This window comes from Vanessa tameamea, chromosome 13 (genome assembly GCF_037043105.1).
Source record: "Vanessa tameamea isolate UH-Manoa-2023 chromosome 13, ilVanTame1 primary haplotype, whole genome shotgun sequence".
Taxonomy (NCBI): domain Eukaryota; kingdom Metazoa; phylum Arthropoda; class Insecta; order Lepidoptera; family Nymphalidae; genus Vanessa; species Vanessa tameamea.
In genome coordinates, this window is record NC_087321.1 from 3,403,529 (window position 1) to 3,417,694 (window position 14,166).

General features: G+C 30.6%; 1 protein-coding gene across 9 annotated transcripts in view; it reads right to left on the reverse strand.

The window, feature by feature from the left end:
• Nucleotides 1-14,166, reverse strand: part of Pdm3 (pou domain motif 3) — a 148,327-nt gene that overhangs the window by 42,951 nt on the left and 91,210 nt on the right. The window lies entirely within an intron of this gene.

Sequence of the window (14,166 nt, forward strand, 5' to 3'; positions counted from 1 at the left end):
ATTCATTTACGATTAGTCTCGTGACATTGCATTTTTAATTAATCACTCTTAATTAATTAGTATAATTTTTAGTTTATAGAACATACGCGCTGTTGACATTTTGTTTGAAATTAAAATTTAACTTCCATTTAATATTTTTAGCAATAGAAAACATGCTTATTGTACGTTAGCTTTAAATTCCAAAATATGAATACATGGTGCGCTATTTTTGTATTTATTAGTATTATATTTTTGTACATGCTGATGAAAATAGATCTAAATTGTACAAAATGAAGCTAATTTTTTTTAGTAATTCTACTCTATCAGTGTACGACGGAATAACATAAATGTATTGCAGATCGCCGCAGTTAATACATTTATGTACGAAGGAGGGAATGTTGTGCGGGCAAGCCGAAACGGACAAACGGCGCGGCGGAAAAATTATCACCAGCAAATAACATTCGAAATAATCAGCGGTACACGAAAAAATCAGTAATTATTCAGATGAAGTTGGACGAACGAAGGGGGTAAGGGGGCAAAGGCCGGCCAAAATAAAAACGGCGTTGCGTAGGGGTGACACCCCGCTCTCCCCTCGCCTCTACAAATGTTATCTAACTGCGTTCGCTTCGCGCCGCGGCGCCGCTTCGCTCGGAATTAGCGCGCCCGAACCGACGAATTTTCAATTTGTACTCGATTTTTTTCTCGGATAGTTGCTCCTAATGGAAAAGGCTAGGCGATCACGGATTCCGTCTGAAGCGGACAGCGGCTCGCGCTAGATACCATCGGCGCCCGCGAACACCAATACACGTCATTATTTGGTCCGCAAAGTGGGTATTATTGGCGAACCGGCACACACGCGTAGTCATCCTCATGGGTGTGTGTGTAGATTTTTACTCATTAATTTTAAAACGCTCCGGATTTTTTTCAGGGCGGGTGCTAGGGGGTACGTGGGGGGTTAAAATTGGCGATGGCCGCCGGGCGGGGTGTCACCGGCGGGGGTTATTAAATAGATTGGTCCGCGGCCGAACGGAGCCGCCGATCTGCACTTGTACTCGCGTCATTAACGGGTTGAGAACCGATTTTAAATCGTGAAATAACAGCCTGTTACAGGAAAAGTTGAGCGGGGCTTATCGGACTCTCGCAGTCGTATTCTACAAGCTTAATTGCATTAAAATGTCTAAGTGTATTTTTGTTCGGCGACTCCGGCGTTCGTTATCCCCGTTAATTGTTTCGTAGCGGATCAGCTCTCAAGACGGCCGTCTGCGGCGGCTCCGCGGACGCGGGGCGGCGCGTGTAATGACTGTCCCAACGGCCGAGAGCCATCGGATACACACACGCACGACGCGTTTTTTTCTGCGGCCGTTCGGTAGGGTGACCGGGAGGGGTGTTGGGGAGACGAATTGTGAAAAATACTCGAAAAAAGGCAAAATTGTAGCAGATATATAATTAAAGTCCGACGTACAGTAACAGCGTACAGCGATGTATTATGCAGACGCGCTCTCGGGTGTGAGCGAGTCGATACGTGAACGGGCCCGCAAGCGAGTGAGAAAAATTAATTGAACGGACATACATTCATACGAATGAGAGCGAGTATTATCGGGTGTTCGTAGCTAACAAAATTTGATTAACTTCCTTCGTTTCGCCCGCTCGCCGAAACTAGGATGTTAATGATGCTCTTAACGATTGATTCAGGTTTTTAGTACCGCAACGCTTCATCGCTCTCGAATGTTCGATGCAATAAATATTTCTATAATTAGAGTAAGATGAAAATATTTCGAATTACACATCGTTTTACCCTTTGATTTTTTTTAATTAATTACAAATTTCAAACTATATTTTTATGAATGGTAACTCGATGAATGTTTTTCATTTTTATTTTGTTTTACTATCTAAAAATGTACGTATGTGTTTGTATGTATGAAGTAATCAAAGCTATATCACATGTACACACACTTCGCTGAGTCAAAACGTCGCGTCGGCTGCTTTGATCTTTACTGTTAACAAATGCACTTAAAACATAACAAATAACATAATAAAATTCATTGTTGATCAAGCATCGACAGCGGGGGGCAGACGCGACAGATGGTTAGAGGGGCCCTACGATTAATTTGACATTAAATTCAATAATAACCTCCAATTTATTGCGTAATTTCCTACCAATTACGTTTCATTTATCGTTCTGTAACGAGGTTACAGCTGGGATAAGTGTGAGACAGTTTTTATCTCAAAATTCAAAGCCAATTTTATTTTAAACGATATAGAATTTTTGAAAATAAAATTTAATTTCGAATAATAAATTATGCCCCAAACGAAAAGTTTCGTTAGGTTTTAATAAAAATATTTTATAGTTGTCTAAACTGAATTTTCAAACTCTATACAAACAGTGTAAAAAAAGTCGTTAGATAAAGTTAATACCGTAATCCTCTAGTTGTTATAGCGAAGCTTTAGCTGCGACTGTATAAATATGCCTCGTAAAAGGATATCAAGAATGTAACACGAATTTATATAAATAGTTGTGTATGATAGAAATGAAAAAAAAAGAAGCAAATGAAATATCGAGTTTATAATTGAGTAATATTATTCTAGCATTCTATTGCGTATAAACGCATAAACCGGACAGGGATTATGGCGATTTTTTATCGATTAAAATCATTATATATCATTAGTTATTATTTATTTAAATAATCAAATTATTTGACAAAATACAAGCGTTGGGATAAATAATATTTACACGTATACATACATTTCGATATATATTCAATTTATAACAATATATTAGTGTATAGCAAAAAGTGGGAATTTGTATGATCAAGCCGTTGCCAGGAACTTCAATTATGGTAAGAATATTTTTTTGCATTAGGTAACTCGCTTAGTTATACATATATAAAACTGTTTTTTTTTAGCGTTGATTGTATAAATTTTGCGAACATTTTAGGCTAAATAACTTGCACAGGAATAAGTAGTACGTAACTAGTAATTTATTTTAAAAAGAAAACTATTTTTTTCCTAACAACGCTTGAATGAAAAATTCATTCCGGCGCGTGCGCGATGTTATAGAATCAACCCCCCGTGGAGTGGCGCATGAGCACCGCCATTCAATCTATTGCCTATAAACGTTCGAGTACTAAATTCAAATTTTTAAAAAATTCTATTGTCGAAATCAATTTAGGGTTGTGCAATTATCGATAATTACTTTTATGGAAGAACGATGTTTTCAATGGCACTTATGTTATTCAAAAATAATTTATATTGTGTTCTTTCTGTCATACCGCTTATAATAATTTTACTTTAATTTACATTACATTTAATTGCATATGACTGAAATATCGCTTTATATAATATAATTTCCATAAGTAGCTGTACCCGGAAATTCATTAGTGTCTGAACGTATTCTTTATCCGAGTTTTAGGATACAGGACGCATACATACATTTTAAAATATTTCATACATTAATTCAGCTTCTCATTTAATTTTTTAATAGTTGGCTAACATAGTATACGCTTTGCCCTTAAAAGAATTATTATCAAATTTCTAAATCATCCAATCACATACGATACAATGTCACAGCATATTTCTAGATATATTGTGTTCGAAAATATTTAAAAAATGTTTAGACCTGTAGAAATATAATGTTACGTCACAAAAACATAATAAATAATTTGTATGTATTTTTTTAAATGAATGAAATTCAAAATTCGAAGATTCGGACAAAACTTGGCAACCAAACTAGTATATTGTAATGTAGGAAACAGTAAATCATGTAATTTAAAGAGAAAAGCTATGTTGTTCGTGATTTTTTTATTAGAAAAAAAAGTACTAAGAACTGTTTGGAATTTCGAATATATTTTAAACAGACGTCATTTTAATAAATTATTTAACTACACTAATTCCTTCACAGAGATTTTTGTGGATTCAATTTGAAAGTATCTAGAATTTTTATATACGTCTGCATTGATGCTACTACACGCATAAAAAACATTGTGATGTCGGCCGGGAATCGTTTAAGCTCCACTTTTTACTGGCAAACCCTTTCAACGCTGGCTCTATGGATGCAAGCGTTTGCGTTTCAGCGGCAATTTAAGAAAAAAACAATAAACGAACCATTTCAATTATCCTTTATAGAGTTATACTCGTAATTTTAATATATTTTAAAATATTATAAATTAAAGGTTGATAATTTATATTATTATTAATACATTTAATATTAATATAATATTGCAAATTGATTTCTTTCTCTCAGGAAGAATTAAAAATTAAATAAAAGTTACGATTACCTTATAACTGGAATTTTACCACTATGAATATTTTAAGAACACTTGAAAAATATTCGTTAAATCGAAGTTGCATTTTTATTGTGCTAACGTTCATTTTAAAACATTATACCTTCTACAGTCTTTGTCATAAGTTTCATAAACTTAAGTTGCAAGAAATATATTTAACACGGGTGATTATGATGCATTGACGAGTCAATATATTTTCAATTAATGAATAGTTTTAGGTTTATTAAATTTAAAATCACGACCTATGTAAATATGAAATTAAAAAAAAAAGTGTATAAAATGACTTAATATCTATTTGAAACATCTGAAAATTTCAACCAGATTGAAACATGTTCGAAATTTAAAACTATGAGATACAGATGGATAAGAGAACAGAGGCTCATGACGAAATGAAGAGGAAAACATATAATATTCTTGAAAAAACGTAAAAAATAAATTGGTGTACGAATGAAAGCAAGCACCGATAACCACACCCACCGGGTTCAATCGACGTACCTCCGAGCAGTAGTTTTTCAAATATGCAATTTACTGATTTCAAAAATAAAAGCAAAAAGAAAACGCTCGGGCCGTGGGACGGGTCGCCCGTTCGGACCATGGAAAATGATGTGAAAAAGGAGCAATGAAACCGTAAAAAAATAGTAGGCCGTAGGTACAGTAAGTAGTATCGAATGCGCGCCACCCTCCCTCCTAATTTGTAACGTTACTGCATTTCAAAGGTACCGAGTTATTACAGCCAATAAACTGTCTTTGTTATTTCGATGACTCCTAACGACTGTAATGGAATATTAAACGAGCGAAAAAATTGCGAGTTTCGTTTGTTTTCCAGGTTTATTTCCTATATCAATGCTATATTAGTATGTTCGTACCACAATCTCTCCAAAATCTTTAAAAAAAACAGGTATTATATATATTAATGATAATAGTGTGGTGGTTAATATCTGTTCGATAATATTCTTGCAGGATGTAGATACGTAATTATATTCTGTGTGAAAATAAATTGAATTCTATTTTTTTTGTCTATGACTAATATATGTATCGAATTTTATAAGTGAAAAGATTCAACTAAATTATTAAAGTTTTATTTTTGTCGTATTGATGTATTTAGGTATTTTTTGCATCGCGCATCATCTGGTACAGTTGAGACTTTGGAACGTTACGGAGGTTAAATCTAATAGAATAATTTCTTTTAGAACGCTTCGTATGAAAATATTTCATACAAATCAAGCTCTTATCACGATATAGAAATTTTACTTCTAATACCAGGGGCATATATTTACAGATAAAAATAACATAAAAATGACTAGTGAATTTTATATAATAGATTGTGCAGAATATATAGATATATATTTACGTATAAAAAGCGATGTAATAAACATCGCGATGGTAAAGTAACAGCCCGTGAATGTTCGCTGTAAAACTATTCTGTAACAACAAACTCTAAACTCACCGCAGAACACAGTCGTAAAATGTCGGAACGTGATATGCGACATTGGCCATAATTAATATAACATTTAAATGATACACGCATCAAGACAGCGTCAGTCAGTTATCAATATTTCAGTGAGATACGAAGTGAGTTCTTACGCGAGTAGAGGTTTTCGGCTTAATCTAATAGTCGGAATATAATGCGATACACGCGAGTCTCATCAAAATATGTCACTCTATCGCTTAGAACGATATGTATATATTATAACACACATTAAGGACTTAAAGCTCAGTGTGTATGTAATTCGTATTTAAACTCGCATCTTCGTATCGAATCCGCGTATTCTATCCACTGGATCGTCGTGGCAGCCGCAAAAGAAATATGGAATAACAATCGAATTTCATCGAAAATTTACACTGTCATTAACTTGACAGAATAAACACACTCAATTTATAAACGTTTAAAGTACGTCACGTAAGCTGAACTATTCTTTTAGCTCCAAACCTCATATTAACTACAATTTCTACTACGTACAGCTAGAATTAAATTCTTACACGCGATATTCACCAATCATAATACATTCATAAAACACACATTGCCGTGAAACTATATCAGAACTAGTAATTTGTGATGTCGTAGAATAAGCAAATAAGGACGGTATTATATAATATATTATAGGGCGTCATTAAAACAACATAGAAAGAAATGTAAGCAACAATTAAAGCTACAGTTCGCAATTAAAATAATGGCTGTCACACCTATAAGACAATTAGGTGGTAGAAAATAATAAAAAGTAAATTCTATGTTTTGGTAGCCGTCCATTCGTTAATTATGGCTAATCAAAAAAAAAAAAAAGTATCATAATATAAGAAAATGTATAGTTTTTAGCGAGGCCTCGTTAGTGAAAGCTGTTTATATATTCTTGACTTAAAATCGGACCCAAGGGTGATTTTTGGTAATTAGGTTTGTTGTGGCTTTTTTTTTCAAGTGATTACGGATAACGTATATTTTTATGATACGTTTTGTTTCAATTTGATTACGAATTTAATCATGGAATATATGGGCGTGAATGTCTTTTAGCGTATCATATTATTCTATACAACGTTATAAAGATAAAAAAGACAATATGTATATAGCTTATAAGTTACGGTGGTTATTCATACTAGATTTATCTCGAATCTAATGAGAAATATACATTTAATTTAATCTTATGTTTTGGTCTAAAAGTATTCGTGAAAAATAACTCGTAAATCGTTCCTGAAATAGAGTGGATTTTGTCAACGATGCGAAGCAATGACGTAGGCACATTGATACTTTCGAAAATCGAATAGCAAAAAAAAATTGTAACTGGTTTATGGTTTAAGTATCGGTTTAAAGATTAATTAAGAAAAATATATCAAGCATTCTTTACCGAACATTATTTAAACAAAAGTATGCGTAAGATATATATCTCAAAAGATTTAGTGAAACTAGCTTAAAATTCATTGGACACACACACACACAAATAGGGAAAGTGTGAACTTGCGTTGTGTTATTGCTAATGGAAGAAGAACAACACACACATTTGCATATAATATATTTAAAGTGATTACAACAACGGTAAATCGATTTTGGAAACAAATTAACCCAAATGACTAATATTATAATTAACAATGTGGTATTGCTTTAAATTGTTGTCCTACAAACAGTTAGTGCGTATGTTTTACACGCATTTTAATTATGCTTATTAACAATTAAAGGCAATACACGAATGTAGGTCAAGACGGTTAAAAGGAATAAATCAAGTGCTAGTCATGATCTCATGTATTTGTGGCTATTTAGCGACTTATTTCGTCACTTTTGATTACTTGTAATAAGGTCGAAATTTGTAGCTTCACGTGTCACGTTATAATGGTCATCTAAAGGCCAACGGCGTCATTACATTATTTTGAGATCATTATATTGCCACTATGTAATTCGTGATTGATACGGCGTAAGTCGATAGTGATTAGTGAGTAGATCACCTGCGGGCTTTACGAGATCCTTATCGATAAATAGCAATTCTACAAATCATTTGCCTTCGAGTGAAAAAGATAATGATGTACTCAATGATGTAAACAATGATGTAAAATATCAACTAGTATTTATAATTGTTATATACTTATAACATATAGGTAAACTTTTTATTTTTCTATATTATATTCGTAATAAGATTTAGATTAGGGTAACGTACCAACAAAAAACGAATAATTATTATTAATTGAAGATTGCTTTAAATATGCTCAAGTACCACAGAACTATCGTGTGCTTAATTTGTATTTATTATCTATGTTATAATAAACCACATATGTATCTACCCCCAACAGTTTTCTCCGAAAAAAGAAGAGTCGCAAGCGACATTTTCGTTCTGTCCCTTTTTATTTTATATTAACAAATGTTCAATTATAAATAAAAACATATTTTGAACATATAATTGTATTAGAAATGTTTGTAATTAAAATAATATGTATGTATGTTTATAATTTAGTGCGCAGTAATTATGTTACGATCAAAGCAATGAGGAACGAACTAAAATGGAATTAACAATGAATATTCAAATAATGACTGCAATTTCTTTAAATATTTAATGGAGTATCGAGGGGAAATGTTACATTTATTATGTTTTATGTTATCTACTAACGAATTCGCTCGTGCGCTTGTTGCTTTACATAATCATATAACTTGCTAATTTTATATATGTGCGATTTTTGATTTTTGTTAAGAAATTAAGGTCGTTCGATTGGAATTAACCATATTATAATCATTATGAAATCCTTCCAGAAAGTTTTGTCTTACATCGCATAACATTTGTGGAAAGAGATTTAGGAGACCCTGGCCCATCAGTGGGGCACACCAGGCTGATAAAAAATAATATTATGGCAATTTGTACGTCTATATGTAAGCTTTGAGGGAATGATCTCATATATCTATGTGAAACATATTTTGTTTGATGTAATCTATAAATTATATCGTTTTAATAAATCAATCCAGTGTTATTATAAAATTATATTTAACAATATTTTGTTTAGTTGGCGGAGTATACCTACGTGAAAATTAGATTTAGACTGATAATAATTTTATTGAATCCATGAACAAAATTTTAAAACATAAGTGTGTTACGAATATGAAACGTATTAAGCAACGTTTCATGTCAATTTATAAGGCTATACACACACATGCAAGAAATTATATTACATTAAAGCTTGTAAAGATTAAACGTGACTTGTGCCTTCAGTGTTTGATAAATTAAAATCAACGGACATAATAAAAATCCTATTTAGGATATCTTATGCGAGATAAATTTTATTATCCGTCTGCAATATATGAACTAACGCAAAAAATCTGATACGAAAAATTTTAAGGTACGTTATAATTTCAAAATGAACGAATAATTAAAAAAAAAAACTAAATGTACAATATGGTTACTATCGAATTCCTTCACATTTGAATCCAATAATTTTTGATTATAGCAAGATATTAAAATCGTGTTTAATAATCGTTGAAAAATTTGTAATTGGTGAAATCAACCAAATAACATGGTAACAATCAATTTTAACTAACTATTAAATAGAAAACGATTCGGCCAGCTATAAAGAACCCGATAAAATTACAAAAGAAATCTATAAAATGATTAAAATTTTCTAATCGCACCAATTAGTGGGTGAATTTATGGTCTCGCTTATTAAAGTAACTCGCACACGGCGCGGTTACGACTGAGGAACGCAATGAGAATGAGCGGGAAGTTTTTTTTTTTATTCAACAATGCACGTGTAATTATATTATTATGCCTAAAAATGCAGCTGACAAATGAAAATGTTATACAGTCTTACATATTTCTTTCTTGAGATTGATACGATAAGCTAAGTTACAGTTAAATTGTTTTACTTTAATATATGTACCTATTTATATCTTAAAAAAACCGACACGTCATAGTTATGAACAAAATTTAAAAAAAAAACTTTAAATATGGATTAAATAAAAATCCACACATTCATTAATAGGTAAAAGCCGTTCTAATTAGGTCTTCGAGTGACAAGTGAACAAAATAATAATTAACACTGGTTGGTAATAAAGCGGGTATAAAACTAATTGGGTGCGACTTGGAGGTAGCCACGCGGACCGATTCCGAACGATTGACTATTGTTCGAAATTTAAAAATCCGACGCGTCGTCTAAAACCACAGATATGGGACTTTTTAATGCTGATTAAATTGAAATGGATGTTTGGATAATGCTTATTCGTAATTTAAATTTACATTAATAGACAATTGGGAAACTAAACAGAAAATAATAATATTTTTTATTATGAATTTAAATTTTTGTTTGCAAGTTCATATTGATCTTTTTTCTTATGCATTTTATCGTCCTATAAATTTAGTTATAAAATTCATCCATGTAAAGCTATTACAAATATATTATTGTAACAAAAAAAACCAGTCAACTTTTAATTCGAAAGATATTAAAAACTAGCCCTTTCGAAAAACGTAATCGATGAACGCTAATGCAGTAAATTCAGGCAGTATTTTAAATCGAAAGCCGGTTGCCGTCGATCAGCTAGTTGAAAAGGGAAATCAGTCAATAATGCACTAATTTCCCCTCCTTAATGGCTCAGTCCGGCCTCTACTCAGACACTATTACGACACTGCAAGTTAGCGTGTAATGAAATAACTTAGCTTTTAGTTATTTCAACTGTTTCTTGTCTGTTTTAAATTTGGAACCGTTCGACATTGTCAGAAGTTTTTAAAATATTTTAATTATGGGATTTTCAATAGTTCGTTTTAAAATTAGAATTTGTAAACATTAGTCCTTAGATATTTATAGTCTTGAAGTTTACAGATAATTTTAGAACTGAGCTTTTAATTATTAAAATTTATTCGTTTCTTTTGATCGGTTTCTGTTCTAACACTATTTCCATATTTGAAGTAAGTGCGTTATAAAATAGTAACTTATACTTTTAATTTTCCCACTGCTTTACCTATGATTCGAAAATAGAATGAATTGGTTCAAATATGTACTCTTAATTTAAAATTATTATATAAGGTATATATTAGGTACTAATGAACCTTTTTCTTCATTTATTATTTAATATTTTTTATGTTCTCAAAAAATAATAATAAAACAAAGTGATAACATTAGTTCTTAAAAAGGTATACGACACACATGTACTATGTAGGTACACCTATGAAGGTAACCTATAAGTACAATATAATAAATAAAGTCATTTGGAAGATTGCGTTCTTTTTTTAAACATTTATAAAAAAAAATTGTTGTCAATTTTTGTTTAATAATTTTCATAAAATATTAAAGACGAGTTGCTAAACATATGAAACAAATGAAAAATAAACCTTAATAGAAGATATTTTTGCTTGTACAATATTTATTAAACACTGAATGTAAATTATTGAAATTGAAATAGTTATAAGCGAAACATACTTTGTTGTTTTTACCGCGGTTTTATTGTTAGAACTTTTTCTCGGTCAGAATTCATACTAACACGGTTTCTCCACGCAAAGGTTATTCCACAAACAAAATATCCTAATAAAAACCCATTAAATATGCCATCGTCACGTACACTTAATAATAATGGCGAAAATAGAGTTTTCCTTACGATAACTTGTACATACCCAAGTCTTGTCATAATTCAGGGGCTTACCCATTAGATTTATTATTCGTTTTATGAAATAGTATTGATGACGTCACTGCTCACACACGTTAAATAAACTTTTTTTTAATATAAATTCCTACAATTTTTTTTATTATGAAAATATATCGTTCATTTTTATTTGCAGATTCTTATTACTTTTTATTCATTTTTTTATGCTTGATAAAACAATAAAAGTTGTTTTTTTATACATTATTCCTATATCGCCAGTGCGCCTCCAACTTTGAGTACTAAGATGTCATGTCCCCTGTGCCTGTAGTTACACTGGCTCACGCACCCTTGAAACTGGAATACAACAATTCTAAGTATAACTATTTGGCGCAAGAATATTCGACGAGTGTGTGGTACCTACCTTCCCAGATGGTTAATGTTATGTTACTACTATTTATTAGTATTACGAGTTAAATTAACCTCATGTTTACTTGTTAATACACTAACTTATATAAAATTCAATTAATTAATCAAATATATATTCGAATTTCAACATCATTAAATTTGTTTTTGATTTTAATTGTATTTTTTATCCTGGCAACAAGACCTTGTAAGTGCGGAAATATAATTAATGTTATAAATACAGCTCATATAATTATATCTAGATTATATCAGATCACATGTAATTTTGTTTCATTAAGGCCCTGTTGAGTTACTAATGTTACATTAGGTACTTCCTGTAAATAAATGTCATTCCAAATAAATGCTTCCTAACATTTATGCGAATGTTATTTGAGAATTTTAGGCACTGACATTAAAAATATGTATTGCTTTAATTAGTGATAATTTAATTTAAATATAATTTTATTAGGTACGTTATATACATAGGTTATGTATAGTTGTATCATTTCTCATGCCTTAAGTTTGCTTGGAAATGGTCGCTTTTCTTGCAATTTGGACGCTGTATGTAAATATAATTTTATATAAAAGTTTAAATGTAGAACAAAGAGGTTTTATTATTGATCTAAATCAATACCAGCAAATATATTAAGATATGCTTATCATATATAAATATTAATATATAATTATTAATTAGTAACGTAGGATTAGCACCTGCTGATGTAATCGATCGATAGAAACAAAAATAATAATATGAAAGTATCTCTACATTCGAAATTTGATTTTTAGTTTACCAGCAATTTCTATAAATACTTTTTATCAATATATAAATGATTCGAATATAACATTGATTCGATTTTTGAAAGTAAATCAAGATCACAATTTTGTACACGGATAAATAATAAATCGAATTCAAAAACATAGGATGTTAAAAAAGTACGTTATAAATGAAGCAAATAAAAACGTAGAAAAAAACCAAAACTCATATTATATTATATAATTACCGGGTAAGTAAGCAAAGCCATAGACAAGCGGTCGTTATCAATAAATTTCACAAGGTTTTTCGAAGTAAAACTGGTTCCTATCTTAGCTCATAATTACCTAAGTAATAACCTAGAGTCTAGATAATACGTCTCTTTAAGCGGCAATTACGACACTAATAATTACAAATATAATTACCACTTCCACATACTGATCGTTAATTAGCACACATCGATTATATTGCTTATAAAATTTAATAGAAAGGGTCAAGTGTTCAGCAAATTAACGAAAGAGGTTCTATCTGATTTTTTTTAATAAATAAAAGAGACCCACTCTCAAAAAAGTTAATATTGACATTCCATTTAAATTCGATATTCAGATTTACCACTGGAGAAATACATTATTTTGTAAGAACTTTTATTAACTTATATTTAAATATTTTGTTCGAATTTTAAATTTCTAGAGGAGTCGCCCTAAGCGTTATAATACAAGAAAAATAACATTCAGTAACGTGATTGATTTCTTTATATTTTTCGAATGCGTGGTTGTTTGAGATATACTCATATTACAATTGAATAAAAATATACCAATCATGTGGATTTTGTCATTTTTCAAATTTGGAATATTATATAGTATTTTGTTTCAAATGAATAAAATAATACAGAAATTTTGTCTTTATATCTTAAGTAGTAGATGGAATTTATTTGCTATTTATTTATGTAAATAATTACATTCTATAAAATATTTACATGCTATTTATACATAAATAAATAATTATAAATTAATTGATGCTATACGGAACCCTATTAATGAATTGTATGAATTCCATAATGCCTGATTGTTAATAATTTGAGTGCCTCTAGCGGAGGTCACGTTATAAATTATAGATTGATTTTCTAATTTATTAGTTAATTACAAAACTTATTACGTGCGTACATTGTTTTGATTATTAACGCGTGACTGAAAACGAATGTTATACCTATAATAAAATTATAATTGTTTAAATATTTTCATAGTAACCACGAGTGACTAGTAATTATTAAGAACAATTCGATTTGAAGGTAGAACTTTCCCGTAGTGAGTTATGAATACACAAATAGTTGAACACACATAGTTGAACACACAAGTGGTTTTTTGAGATCGATCGCCGTGAGTCAAAAGTATAAAAGAATTTATTATGCTTCATAAATAGTATCGAAGTTTGTCATGTCGAGTTATAAATAAAAATGATTGCCTTGAATTTATTTTAAAAATAAAACAAAGACATTTATGGTTCATAGCTTGGCTACTTCATAACCGTATATAAGCATATTGTTTGTTAATTTATCTTGCGGTTCTATGATACAATATTATAAACTTAAATTGTTGGTAAAGTAATGTTGCCAGTGTTTATAGAACTGACTCCCTAAAAATCAAAGGTCAATCAATGTATTAAGTACAGCGAATTCATATTACGAGATAATATTATAACTGAGGTCTTTGCCCTTAGTT